This window comes from Pipra filicauda, unplaced genomic scaffold, assembly GCF_003945595.2.
Source record: "Pipra filicauda isolate LSUMZ 115617 unplaced genomic scaffold, ASM394559v2 scaffold12_size5214236_pilon, whole genome shotgun sequence".
In the NCBI taxonomy this organism is placed as follows: Eukaryota; Metazoa; Chordata; class Aves; order Passeriformes; family Pipridae; genus Pipra; species Pipra filicauda.
Window position 1 is genome coordinate 3,661,919 of NW_024103763.1, and position 12,460 is coordinate 3,674,378.

Sequence of the window (12,460 nt, forward strand, 5' to 3'; positions counted from 1 at the left end):
TCTTTATTTTTCACTGAGATTACAAGCTGAAGGAACACGATGGCACAGGCGAGGTTTATGAAATGCTTTGTCTCGTGTCTGTCCCACCCTGGGGCTGCACAGTCAAGAAAACCCAACAAAAACATTGCTGTTATAACCCCTTTCCTACATTCAGTCAAATCCCTGTGCAGGAAAAGGGAGGCAGATGAGGCACAAATATATGGGCAGGATTAGGAGCCCTGCTCAAACCCACCTTTTGGGGAGAGAAGGGTGAGTCCCTCTCAGCTGGGGTGATGCTTGTGACCCATGTGGGTGCTCGGGCGCAGGGTTCCTGTGACAGGCGTGATTCCCCCCCCACTGCCCCTGCGCACGGTTCATCAGTCAACTCAGACATTTCAGCAAATCACATGGTACTTTGTAAAAACATAATTGTTTTTATTTTCCAATTTTCCATGTTTTGTGTAGAGTGCTGCTGTGTTCAAGCGAAGTGAATAAAAGCATAAACAGTAAGCACCATCTGGAGAACATTCTTCCAGCATGCTGAGAAATAGCAGCCGCCTGTGCACTACCTGCTATAAATAAATGTCATTAAAAAATGTCCAAAAAATTGTTTGTTCCTGTTTGATGGAACTGTAGCCAGATAAAATTTTCCTTAACTCTGTTTTCAGGTACCTGCCACCTTCACGGAAAAAATCCCCAAACCAGATGCAGATGTTTGTTTTTCATCCCTTTATGTTAACAGGGGTATTACTAACAGAAGAGCAATCCTACACATTATTCTAATAACAGCAACAGAGGTTGCAACTTAAGCGTAACATGTGAACAAAGCACTGAAAATCCAAATGCTTTTTAAACTGTACCAGGTTCACAACAGGGTGGTATCTCTCAGCCTGCTAGCAAAGAGAAAGGGCAAAATTATTCATTCTCTAAACTGATAGTGTATCAGTTTGGAAAGGAAAAAAAAAATGCCAGAAAGTCGGTAATTTATTTTCAGTCTACACAAAGCTGCTCCCATCTCCCTTGCTGCTGACAAAATACAGACCAAGCTGGCTGTGGGGCTGTGATGAGGCTCTGCAAAGGGTCGGCGTTCGCTGTGTTTGTTTAATCACTGCAATTAGAGCTACGCAAATAATGAAATTGTTTGCTATAGTGGCCAGACTGGGAAAAAAAAAATTAAAAAAAAATGTTTGGGTTGCGTGATTTAAGAACATTTTTTTCTTTTTTGGTAGAATGAAAAAATAAAACTGTTTAGTTTGTTCCACTCTGAGGGCATTCAAGCCTTCAAAGAATCCATTCAGTTTGAAATGAAAAATACATTTTCATGCTGGAACAAAGCGTTTGAGCAATTGACATTTTTTCCTTTTTTTTTTTTTTTTTTTTTTTTTCTATCAGACAAACATTTTCAGCAGCCAGAAAGGGATGCTTAGAAGAGCTTGGTGCTTCTTGGGGAGGGAGAAGAAGATTTGACCACCCATTATCCCATCCTCAGACACACCTTGGGTCGTTGTGCAGGGGCAGGATTGTGCACTGCAGCTTCAGGAAGCTGCTACCAGCCCTTCCCTTCCCTGCTCTGCTCTGAGCAGCTCCCCACGCCAGGGACCCCAAGGGGGATCTTCCCGCTTTTCCCTGCAGTGCGGGGCTGGAATGTCGCCTACAGGACGGTGGCGGGTAGGTACAGCCACGGGAACAGCAGCACTGCCTTTTCTGGGTTACCGACGGCTCAGCCACAGCTGGCACCGTGCGGCTCTTCCCAGGGTGACACAGCCCTTGCTGTCCACATGAGGCTGGGATGTGCTTCAGGATACGGCACGGGGCTGAGGCTTCCAGAGGCTGATGTAGGATGCAGTCCGAATCCTCCCTGACGAGCTACCAGCGGAAAGAAGGATTTGAAGAAATTTTAGGGGGTTTTCCCCTTTATTTAAAAAAAAAACCCAACACATCTTGGATTAGTAAATTTCATGAAGCAATGGGAATTAATCTGTCTTGTGAAACAACATCCACAAAAATAGGTTGGATCCCTTGAACGAGAGTGGCTGAGATCCCTAAGGCACAGGGCACATCACCAGCCTAGCCTGCCATCATCATTTAAAGGCAAGAGTGGAAACGATGGACATAAACCAGATTCGGTCCTCCCTCGAGCTCTGCCACTTTGTCCAAAACCAAAGTTGTTGCACACTAGTATGTTCACAGAGCAGCTCTGCTAAAGCCTTGCTTTCAGCTGGGACTGGCCACTGCAAGCAAGGGCATAATTCCCACCATGTTTTATTCTCTGTTTTCACAGGGACTCCGTGTGCCAGGAACTGCATGAATAGGGATGAGGGTACAGTCCCTTCCCCAATGAAATCATCTCAAGCACAGCAAGGGCAGGAAATGATACTGTGGTTATGGTTCCCATTAGCCATATTTTCCTAATATAAATATTTTAGCTACTTTTATTTACAGAGTCCACTCACACTAGTTAAATGATATACTTTGGAAAGGGATACATAGGCTGTCTGGAAATGAAGACACTAGAGTACTGATTTTTTTAGGATGATGATGATTATCATGATTAATCAGTCTTGATAGATAAGATTTTCCCAGACCAGGTGTGCAGGGAAGGCAGGTGGTGGGAATATGGCTGTCTGTCTGTCTGTGCATGCACACATGTGTGTGAGTGTGTGTGGGGGGGGGAGGGTTGTTCTTTGTTTTGCTTTTGCCTTTGGTCAAATTCAAACAATGTGCAGTAACAAGAAGTAAATGTCATTTTCCTCCCATCCATCTTAATTTGGCATCCATTTTAAAGCTTACCTTTGACCTTTTAAAATGTTAATACACTTAAGCAGATATAAAAACCACAAAGCTCCTGGAAAAATTAATCACAGCCATATCACGATGCTAGTCTAAAAATGTAACATCAGTTGTTTTCCTCTTTAAAGAAACATTTGTCCGATGCAGCAGCAGTAACTATGCTACAATTAGCAATTATTGCCTTTTCAAACAAATATCCATGTTAAATGCCATAGCAAAGCCCTTTCAGCATAATCGGCACAACGCGCTATGAATCTTTTGTTGAGTAACTGCCTAGAACCACAGAAAAGGTCCTGAAAAGGACCTTGAGAAGTCACCTAAACCATCCCTCTGCCCCAGGCAGGACCAGCTATATGTAAACTATTCCTGACAGGAAACCATATTTATATTTCCTTAAAGTAGCAGCCTTAAACCGAACTGGGAAAAAATTGTTAAATTAAAATACATAACATATATATATAAATAATTCATATATGTACATTACGTATCCAAATAAGAAAATACAAAGAGACAACCCTGACCTAAATGATAACTCTCCCTCCTCTGACCACTTCATACCCTATAACCAAAGAATTCAAAACAGGAAACTCTAATAAAAACACCTCCTTCCTTTTTAAAAATAAAAGGTTGCTAGACTGAGAACCTCAGCTCCTTGGAAATGCAGTGGCACCTCTTCTCTAGGAAAGTGGTTTCAGATTCATCAGATCCCAAAATATTTGGGTCTTTACGCTTCAAAGTAAAGAGCTCTTCCATTCCCCCAGAAAGCAAATACAAAGTAAGAGTGTTGACCAGCCTTTCCGGGAACCAAAGTGAATCTAAGGTGTCTGTAGCCTGTTCATGGTCAAGGGCATCCACCTCGTCTCTTGACTTAATAATTTCTGGTGGGAGGCTGTACTAGGTTCCTCCAGCTCCAGGAGGGTCATTGCACAGCTCTGGGGTTACACACTATGAATCTGGAGATCCATGGCACATAACCACATACTGCTTCCACTTTCTTGTCTGTAGCATCTGATGGCATCCAGGGCTACCCCCATCAATTTAATACCCCTCTTTAGAAGACAGAAAGCTGTGGTGACAGCCAAAATACATCCTAAAAGACAAGTGATGATTTCATAGCTAAACACAGCTGCTACCCAAGCATCCAAAAAAAAATCAGTTAAGGACCTAAATGTCAAACCCAAACCAAAGACAGATGCATTCCCTCACTGAGCAGGGAAATAAATTCCATGCAACTGTTTTCTTCCACCTACATTACTCTGGTTCTAGCACAACTGGAGCGTGGCCAACCAGTTTTCCACAAAATGAACACACACTTAGGTACAATGGTGTGGGAAGATGTGAGATAATGAGCTTGGCACCATCAGCCCCATGAGAGAAAGACACCCCTTCGTGTATCCTGCACACACAAATTAGAAAAGCTGCAGTGAAGAGCCCAATTTCTTCCATTACGGAAGCCTCGTGAATCCACCTTAACCATACATGGGTCTTCCAGCCGTGAAATGGCACGAGGTAACTCCATCCATCCCCTCGAGACCAGAGATGAATGAACAGCATGTCACGCTACAACAAAAGGTTCTTCTGGGCACTCCTTCTTCTAGGATCTGCTTGTGCAAATACACACGTGTGTCTGCCTATGGACATACGTATATATATTTATTTATATCTATATATTACATGCTCTCTCCAGTAGACAGTATCCTGGGCCAAAGGGACCCATTGCTGTCACACCAGAAAACCTTCCAAGGCTGCAGACCCATGCTTCCACTGATCCTCTGGGTGAAGCCCTCTGATTCAACTGCTCACCTGTGGTCCGTGTGGAAAACTCTCCCCCAAGGCCAGGCATCTATACAGCAAATTCAATGGGCTTGGCACCTGCAACAATTGTCTCTGAGAACCCCAAAGGCAGCTGCCCAAGACCATAACACAGACAAGATTCTTCTAAACAAGGAATGATCCTTCTAATTTTCTTCCCTGGGAAGTATACAACACTTTGGGAAGGGGGGGAGGGAAGTACAATAACTTCACATATCTGCACATATGTTCCTACTTCCTTCTGGCCTCTCCTCAGCACCCCACAGCCTGGAGAGCAAAGCTTGGCTACATGAACAGGGCAGACCTCCTGGCTGAGAGTTGCCTTCTGATCTCCAGCCCCATCACCAAGGCTGGAGATGAAGGCATCTATTATTCAGACAGTGATGCCTGACTTCTTGGTTAAGAAAATCCTGATTAAAAAACAATGTGTTGCCCTTCCTGTTTGCTTTGCAGTGGCCTTGTGTGGATCCAGCTCTACGGAAAGCAATCCATCACCAACAACCAGAAAGATGTGTATCACGCAATACAAAAATACTTCACATTTCACTTAGTTTTTCATGTCTTCCATTCTCATTGCCCATTCTAGTTCAGCTCTCCTCAGCATCTTTCTTTAACCTAATTAGTACAGATATACATGGACCATCTAGTATTTTTTAAATGAAGGACGGTTTTGTGCAATATTATCACATAAGCTTTCAAAGACAATCAAATTTAAAAGAAAATTAACACAATGAATACACATTTCTCACATTGTCACTCCTGATACGATGTTTCTTGGATTTTTTGCTTACATGCAACAGAATGTACATTGTCATACTGCTTGTGACTGGTTTATTCACCGTATTCTGATAATCATGGACTGTAACTTCAGTAACACTCCTCTAGCTAATTAGTTTATTCACTAAGCACAGATGAATAGCTGATGAGCTACAAAAAGTTGCTATTGTCTGAGTCAGTCACCAAGTAACTAACTTGGCCATTTAGCCAGGGAGAAGTTTTCTTCTCTGAAAGGTGACAAGTAGCTATGTAATGACTTCTATTATTTTCTCAATAAACTCAGAGAAAATAGGACATTGCAGCTAGAAAAACACAGAAAGAGAAATTAGCTGCTACTGTCATTAAGGATTCAGAGGCTGAAAAAGAACAGTTGGTGCAATGCAGCTGGAGAGGCTTTTCAGAGTAAAGTGATTATTCTCTGGCCATTAACAAATTATTTTTTGCTGGAATGCAAGACCTGCACTCCTCCAAATAACCTGGCTTTGCTGTGAGGAGCACACTGGCTGCTAGGACAGGCAAAAGCCATTACCCTTTTGGCCTTCCTGATGGACACTGCACTTCTTCCACCTTTTTGCTTCCATGCCACAGGAAAAGCACAGAAATAATTAAAAAACTGAAGCACATGCAGACCTTCGAAGAGAGACTGGTCTTCAAAATCAGCCTGACTAACTGAATTTGGAGTTGCATTTACCATGTTCAGGGGGGGCACTTGCCCCACTGAAGCTTAGTGAGGTGTCACAGCAAACTTCCTTCACCTCCCTTGCCCGTCAGAGCTCACCTGCAATCATTGATCCAAAGATAACAAGACGATTATGATTTATAAGAAGATGATTTATGGACACAGTCAGTACTGGGGCTTGTTCTAAGATCTCTGTACCTGCCATGGGGGAGGCAGGGGGGAACCTGAACCCTCACCCAGCTTGTCCTTCAAGTCAACAACAATTGCCTTCCTTCTGCTGTAGTGGCTGTTCTCTTGGCACTCCAAGGGGAGTGCAAGCAACACAGGGACCTGGAAGCTACTAAGCTGAAGGACAATATTTTTCTGAAAAGGCTGAAGGGAACAGGAGACCCACCCTAGGGTCTTTGGTTAATTTTTGAGAACATTTAGCTCTGTATCTGATGTCTCAAAGAAGCATTTCCAAACAACCATATGCCCAGATTGAGATCAGTGATGAGTGGTGTCCCGCAGGGGTCCATACTGGGACCAGTGCTCTTTATTGTGTTCATCAATGACACAGACAGTGGGATTGAGGGCACCCTCCGCTCTTGTGAGACCCCACCTGGGGTACTACATCCAGCTCTGGGGTCCTCAGCACAGGAAAGACATGGACCTGTTGGAGCAGGTCCAAAGGAGGTCACAAAGATGATCTGAGGGCTGGAGCAGCTCTCCTATGAGGACAGGCTGAGAGAGCTGGAGCTGTTCAAGAGGGAGAAGAGAAGGCTCTAAGAAGACCTTACAGCAGCCTTCCAGTACCTAAAGGGCACCTACAGAAGAGACAGGAACAGACTACAGGGACAGACGTTCTAGCAGATCCTGTTGCACTAGGACAAGGGGCAATGGTTTTAAACTAAAGGATGGTCAATTTAGACTAGACGTAAGGAAGACATTTTTTAACATGAGTGTGGTGAGACATTGGAACAAGTTGCCCAGAGAGGTGGCAAACGCCCCATCCCTGGAAACATTAAAGGTCATGTTGGACAGGGCTCTGAGCAGTCTGATCGAGTTGAAGATGTCCCTGCTCACTGCAGGAGGGTTGGATTAGATGACCTTTAAAAGTCCCCTCTAATCCAACTAGTCTATGATTCTATGAGCTAGGAAATATAAAAGGGTACTGGACACAGGTCCCAGTCAGAGGGATCCAGTCACTCACACTCAAAGCCAGCACTTGAGTGTGAAGTGGCAGCTGCCACAGGGGTCCCCCAGGACATACAGCCATCCACAGGACTGGCAAAATCCTACAGATACGACCCTGTGAATTCACCTCACCCATGTTACAGCTCTGCACGTTAAAGGACAGCATGGATAAAACTGGAGGGGGGGAGGAGAAAAGAGGAAAGCCTAACAAGCAACATTAAATCACCTGGCATAGCAGCTCCTCCACAGACTGGCCCATTTACAGAGTAGCTCAGTGCCCTGGGAGGGACCAGCAGTATTGCAAACCCAGAAAAGGAAATTCCCGAGAAGAACCGAGACAAGGTAACAACGATCCCTGCAGCCTAGGACCTCTCATACAGCCACCTCCTTTTTGAAATCTAGAGTCTGCTGGAAGGACTTAGGCCTAGGGCTTTGAACACAAGAGAAGGAAAACTTTTTCTTCCTGAAGACAGTCTATGACACTCAAGCAATGCTGAAAACTGTTTTACTGTATTATTTTCTGTAGATGCTGTTTCTGAAGGCATGACCCAGCACAGCCTGATCGCAAAACAAAGCCATTCGTGGCTAGCACCACACATCACTGACTGTCTCCTTCCTCTCAAAATAAAATAAAATAAAATGAAATGAAAGAAAGTACCCCCATAAATCATTAATTTATCCCAGTTTCATAACAAGAATATTGGTCAGCTCCCATTTTACGTCCCTTTCTCTGGCTGCCTGGTCTACAAAGCCACCATTTCAGCTGCTTGTGCATACAGACCGGTGGACACACTGCACCACAACAGCTCCTGCATCTCCATTCTCCTGCCTGTGGAGAGGATGGCCACCCTTCTCCCACAAACCTTCACCTGCTCTGCCATCTTTTTTAAAGAAATTTTTTTTTTTTAATCAGTAGCTCTGGGGCACCCATCAGCTGTACTCAGCTCCTGTAACAATCACGTGATTTATGTAGAAGTAATTGGGGTTAAACTATCTGCCACATCAAACTCTTCACATTTGGCCCCATCTTTAGGACCTAGAAACATCTGAAATACATAAAGCCCTGTGTCATTTAAAAGGGTCTGGGCTTAATTAGCATCATTCTGGATTTTATGGGAGAGATGTTGCTCTGCCAGCTTTAGGTAGCTAGTCTATCACTTGCAAGGTTATTTGCTTTTTTTTTTTCCTTTAGTACCTACATCAAAATATTTTTCCACACAGCTTTTCTTTTTTTTTTTCTAATCCTCCAGCCAGCCGGATGACAACCACTCCTTATCTCTGGCTGTCTTCCATGCTAAAATAAGAATGCTGTTGTTACATCGAGGGAGCTGCACCCTTCCACCTCCGTTCCCTCCCGACATGCACGCAGCTGGCTGCACAGGAACGCCCGAGGTGCCATTTTCTGGCCATTTTTTTGTGATGCTGTTGCAATTTACCCTCTAGCTGCAATTTGTATTTCTAAATCACACCAGGCCTCTCGTGCCATGGATTTTACAGCCTCAAGTGACAGACAGTCTCTGTCCTGAAGAGCTGGTGGTGCTCAACCCATCTCCACTGCCACTGCTTCCCTGCCTTGACGTAGGCTAGGCTGACACAAGGGCCAGTACACAGCCAAACACAGCTCCAACGAGGCCGGGAGATTTGATTAGCAGCAGAGAATGACTGGATTAGAAGAGGGATAGGATTAGAGATTGATGAGTTGCTCCGAGGCTGCTACGTCTGTATGATTGGCTCCAGCAGCAGCATTTGAATGTCAAACTGTTTCTCCTCGGAGCAGGGAGGTACCACCTATGTCAGGCTTCAGACAGTGCAAGGCAGCTGGAGGAAGGTCAAGGGCTTGAGTTGGAGTCTGAACTGACAGCCCAGTATAGGCGAGCCCTTGATGGGTCACGCAGAGATGAGAAGAGGGGAGAGAGGGAAATATGAAATGATTTGCCCACAGCTACACTGGTAGTTTGTGTCAGAGGCAAAAACGGGAGCCAGATTTTTTTTCAAAAAATGAATTCCTCAAGCAGGAGATGAGCCAGCCGCCTTTGTTACATGCAAATGCATTTTTTCCCTGTAATTCATACTGCTGCAGGCTCTGCACAGTGAGCTCCAGCTTCCTGAAGTTGTAGGGTGTTCAGCATGAACTGCTCATTGCACACCTCATGCCCACTACATGACTAGCTCAGTCCCCCAGCCCATGCTTGCAATGCAATCCACATGCGTTGCAAAAGCTTATCACTTGCTTTTTTTTGTAGGAAGCAATTAGGACCCTGCAAAACCCGTCACTGAGGTGATTTCCAGTCTGACCTGGATAGCTCTGGCTACTGGATCACCTCCAGAATTTAATGTATACAGGGAAATTCAGCGTCACTCTCCAGTTAACTCAAGCAGTTATTCCCTCTTCAAATTTGGCTTCAATCAACTCTGAAGGTGAAAGAGACTTCAGCATCTCCTTACTGGAGCTTCTCACAGAAATGCTACAAAATTCATCAGAGACGCTAAGGACAAAATAGTGAGGATGCATTAATTGATCAGGTTGCTCTAGCAGAGCAGCATAAGAAATTGCACCGGCCATCAGCAGCCTCCTGCACTAGTTACTGTAGTTACATCTGATTAACCAGGGCCACTCAGAGAGTCATGAAATGGAAGGGAAAGCTTTTCCAAATTTACATATAAAAACATGGAGGTGTGCTGATTTCTGTCCTATGGAGTGTTTCAGGCATAACACTAGTAATCAGTAGCGATTTGTGAGGAACACTAAGCCGATTTGCTAGTGATAAACGACATGAAAGGTTAATTAGGAAAAAGAAGAACATTTCCTCATCAAGTTTAAACGGAAAATACCTGAAGAATTAATGGGCAACCAGATACTCTTTCCTCTTGAACAATACATCCCCATTAGACAATATATATATCCTGAATCATGTATTTTAAGCATTATTTTTTAAAAAATACTTCTCGTGGAGCATATAAACTACCATCAACAACAACAACTAAACCAAAGCCAAACCAATCTCTTAAAAAAGAGGGGAAGGTGAGGGAAATGAGAGAAGGAGAATAACTGTCCTGCAACTCCCGCCTAGTGAGCTTGCACCATCTCCCCGGAGGGATGCAGAACTTCTGGAGCACGACACTTCACCCAGGCACCCACCGCCATGCACGCCCGGAGCACTGCGACGCCGGCGCAGATGCCCCGCGACAGCCTCATCCAAAAAAACACATTAAGGGAGACGCAGGTGACAGTCCATCCTCCTAGCAGACTTCGCCGGGAAGCCGAGCGACAGCGGGAGGAATTTCTGCCCCAACTTCGGAAGGGTAAATTCTCCTCCCGCTCCTCGCTTGTCACCGGCTGCGTGAGGGACCCCAAATAATCCTATCTTGTAGCCCCCCTTACGTATTTCTAATCTCCTTCTCCCAGAGCGCGGACCCAGGCGCTCAAAGCCGCCGTGACCTGCCGTGCGTGTTTTGCTCCCCGTGGGGCAGGAGCCAAAAGCCGCGGGGGGCGATGCCTGACCGCGGCACGCGCCGCTCCTCCCCGCGCACCCACGGGCGTGATTTTGGAGAAGTTGCGCAGGCAGAAGGAGGAGAAGGAGGAGGACGACGACGACGACGACGACGACGACGAGGAGGAAGGGCGGGGGTGGGGTGGGTGTCTCTGCCCGTGCGGTCACGGTCTCGCCCCGTCCCTGTCCCCGCCGCGGTCCCTCCGCCCCCCCCCACCGCCGCAGCCCCACTGCCGGGACAACCCGCACAAAGCCGCCGCCGCCGCCACCGGGATCTCGCTGCGCCCGCTCGGCGCCACCAGAAACAATAGTCACGGGCCGAAGCGGGGACCGCGGGGCCGCCGCCCTGCCCGCGGCACCGCAGCGCCTGGCCGCCGGTGGGAAGAAGGGCTGGATGGGGGGAATGTGATTCCCGCAAAGCGCCGCCGCCCCGGCCAACCTGTCACCGCTCCGCCCGCCCTGCGCTGCTGGCACGCCGCCGTTCCGCGGCACCTACCTGCGGTGGAGGGTGCGGCAGCCCCTAGCTGGGCTCCATGGGGGCCGAAGCCGCCGCCCGCCTCTGTCAAGCGCGGCCGCCGGCGCCGGGGACGCGCCGCCCTGCCCTGCCCGGTACCGCGTCCCGCTCCCCCCGCGCCGGGCGGGGCCGGGCGGGGCGGGGCGAGCAACGGGAGCGGGGCTTGGCCGACCTGGACCATGCCCACCGCCGCTGGCCCCGCCCCCTCCCGCCGGCCCTTCTCTCCTCCTCCCGCACCGGAGAGGGATGCACGGGATAAGGATCGGTGAGGGTCCTGGGTAGCCACGTCGGGAACAGCCCCGACGCCCGGGAGGATGCTGCAGCAGGAAGCGTGATCCTTGGTCATAAATCTTACAGATTTTTTGCCCTCCGCTTGCTCGAAGTTTTGACCTTGTCTCCTCTGCATCAATCTCGGATTGACCATGTTTCTGACTTCCTGTTTTTCTTTATTCCCGCCCCCCCCCCCCCCGACCTCTTTCGCATCTTTTTAATTCCCCCCTCCTCCGCCGTCTTTTCCATCCTCACTCTCCAGCATCCCCGTTTTCCCCACCAGACTCTGAATACCCCAAGCCCCTAGACCGCAGACTCTGGGCTTTAAAATGGTTTTGTCAAGGGCAAAAGAGGTTTTTTCTAGGTTTCAAATCTCTATTAAGTGTCGCCAGCAGCTTATTGGAAGGTGCGGTGCATTAAACTAAATCCATGGCTAGTATTACATAATATGTCCTCAAATGTACATAAAAGATGATTGTAATTCCATCTGGATTTCTGTTGATATTAGCAAACCGCTCGAGATTTCCTCTTGCGGTTTAATGGGCTTTTCAAAACCTTTGACTGGTGCTGGATCAAACAGATTATGATTTAAGAAAGGGTAAAGCACACGCACTCATGATATCGTAGGAATTAGTGAAAGAAGAAAAAAAAGAACTTAGTAGGTCATCTGCCTAATCCATCTTCCAAAAGAGAGTAGGAATGTCCCCCATACCATAATTTATGGGTATTTGTCTAGTTTTCTTTCAAATGCTCCAAATACGTGGCTTCCTCATCGCCCATAGGAATTTAGGTCAAGCTGCCTGAGAGGGAATTTCGTAGCATCTTGGGATTTAACATCCACTACTGTTATTCCAAGAGGTTTATTTTTTTTCCTGAACTGCACAACTGTGCTGTTGCAGTTGGTCATTTATTTCTTACCCATCGTCACGGAAGGATTTTGGCCATCACTTTCCCCAGGTTGAGAGCCCAGGG

The 12,460-nt window shown here is 46.8% G+C and overlaps 1 protein-coding gene across 1 annotated transcript in view; it reads right to left on the reverse strand.

Annotated features, from left to right (window-relative positions):
• RAI2 (retinoic acid induced 2) overlaps positions 1-11,303 on the reverse strand; it is a 48,325-nt gene extending 37,022 nt beyond the window's left edge. The window contains exon 1 of the mRNA XM_027738306.2: positions 11,201-11,303. The gene's annotated coding sequence lies outside the window, so the exon portion shown is untranslated. The remainder of the gene's footprint in view (positions 1-11,200) is intronic.
• Positions 11,304-12,460: the final 1,157 nt, after the last annotated feature.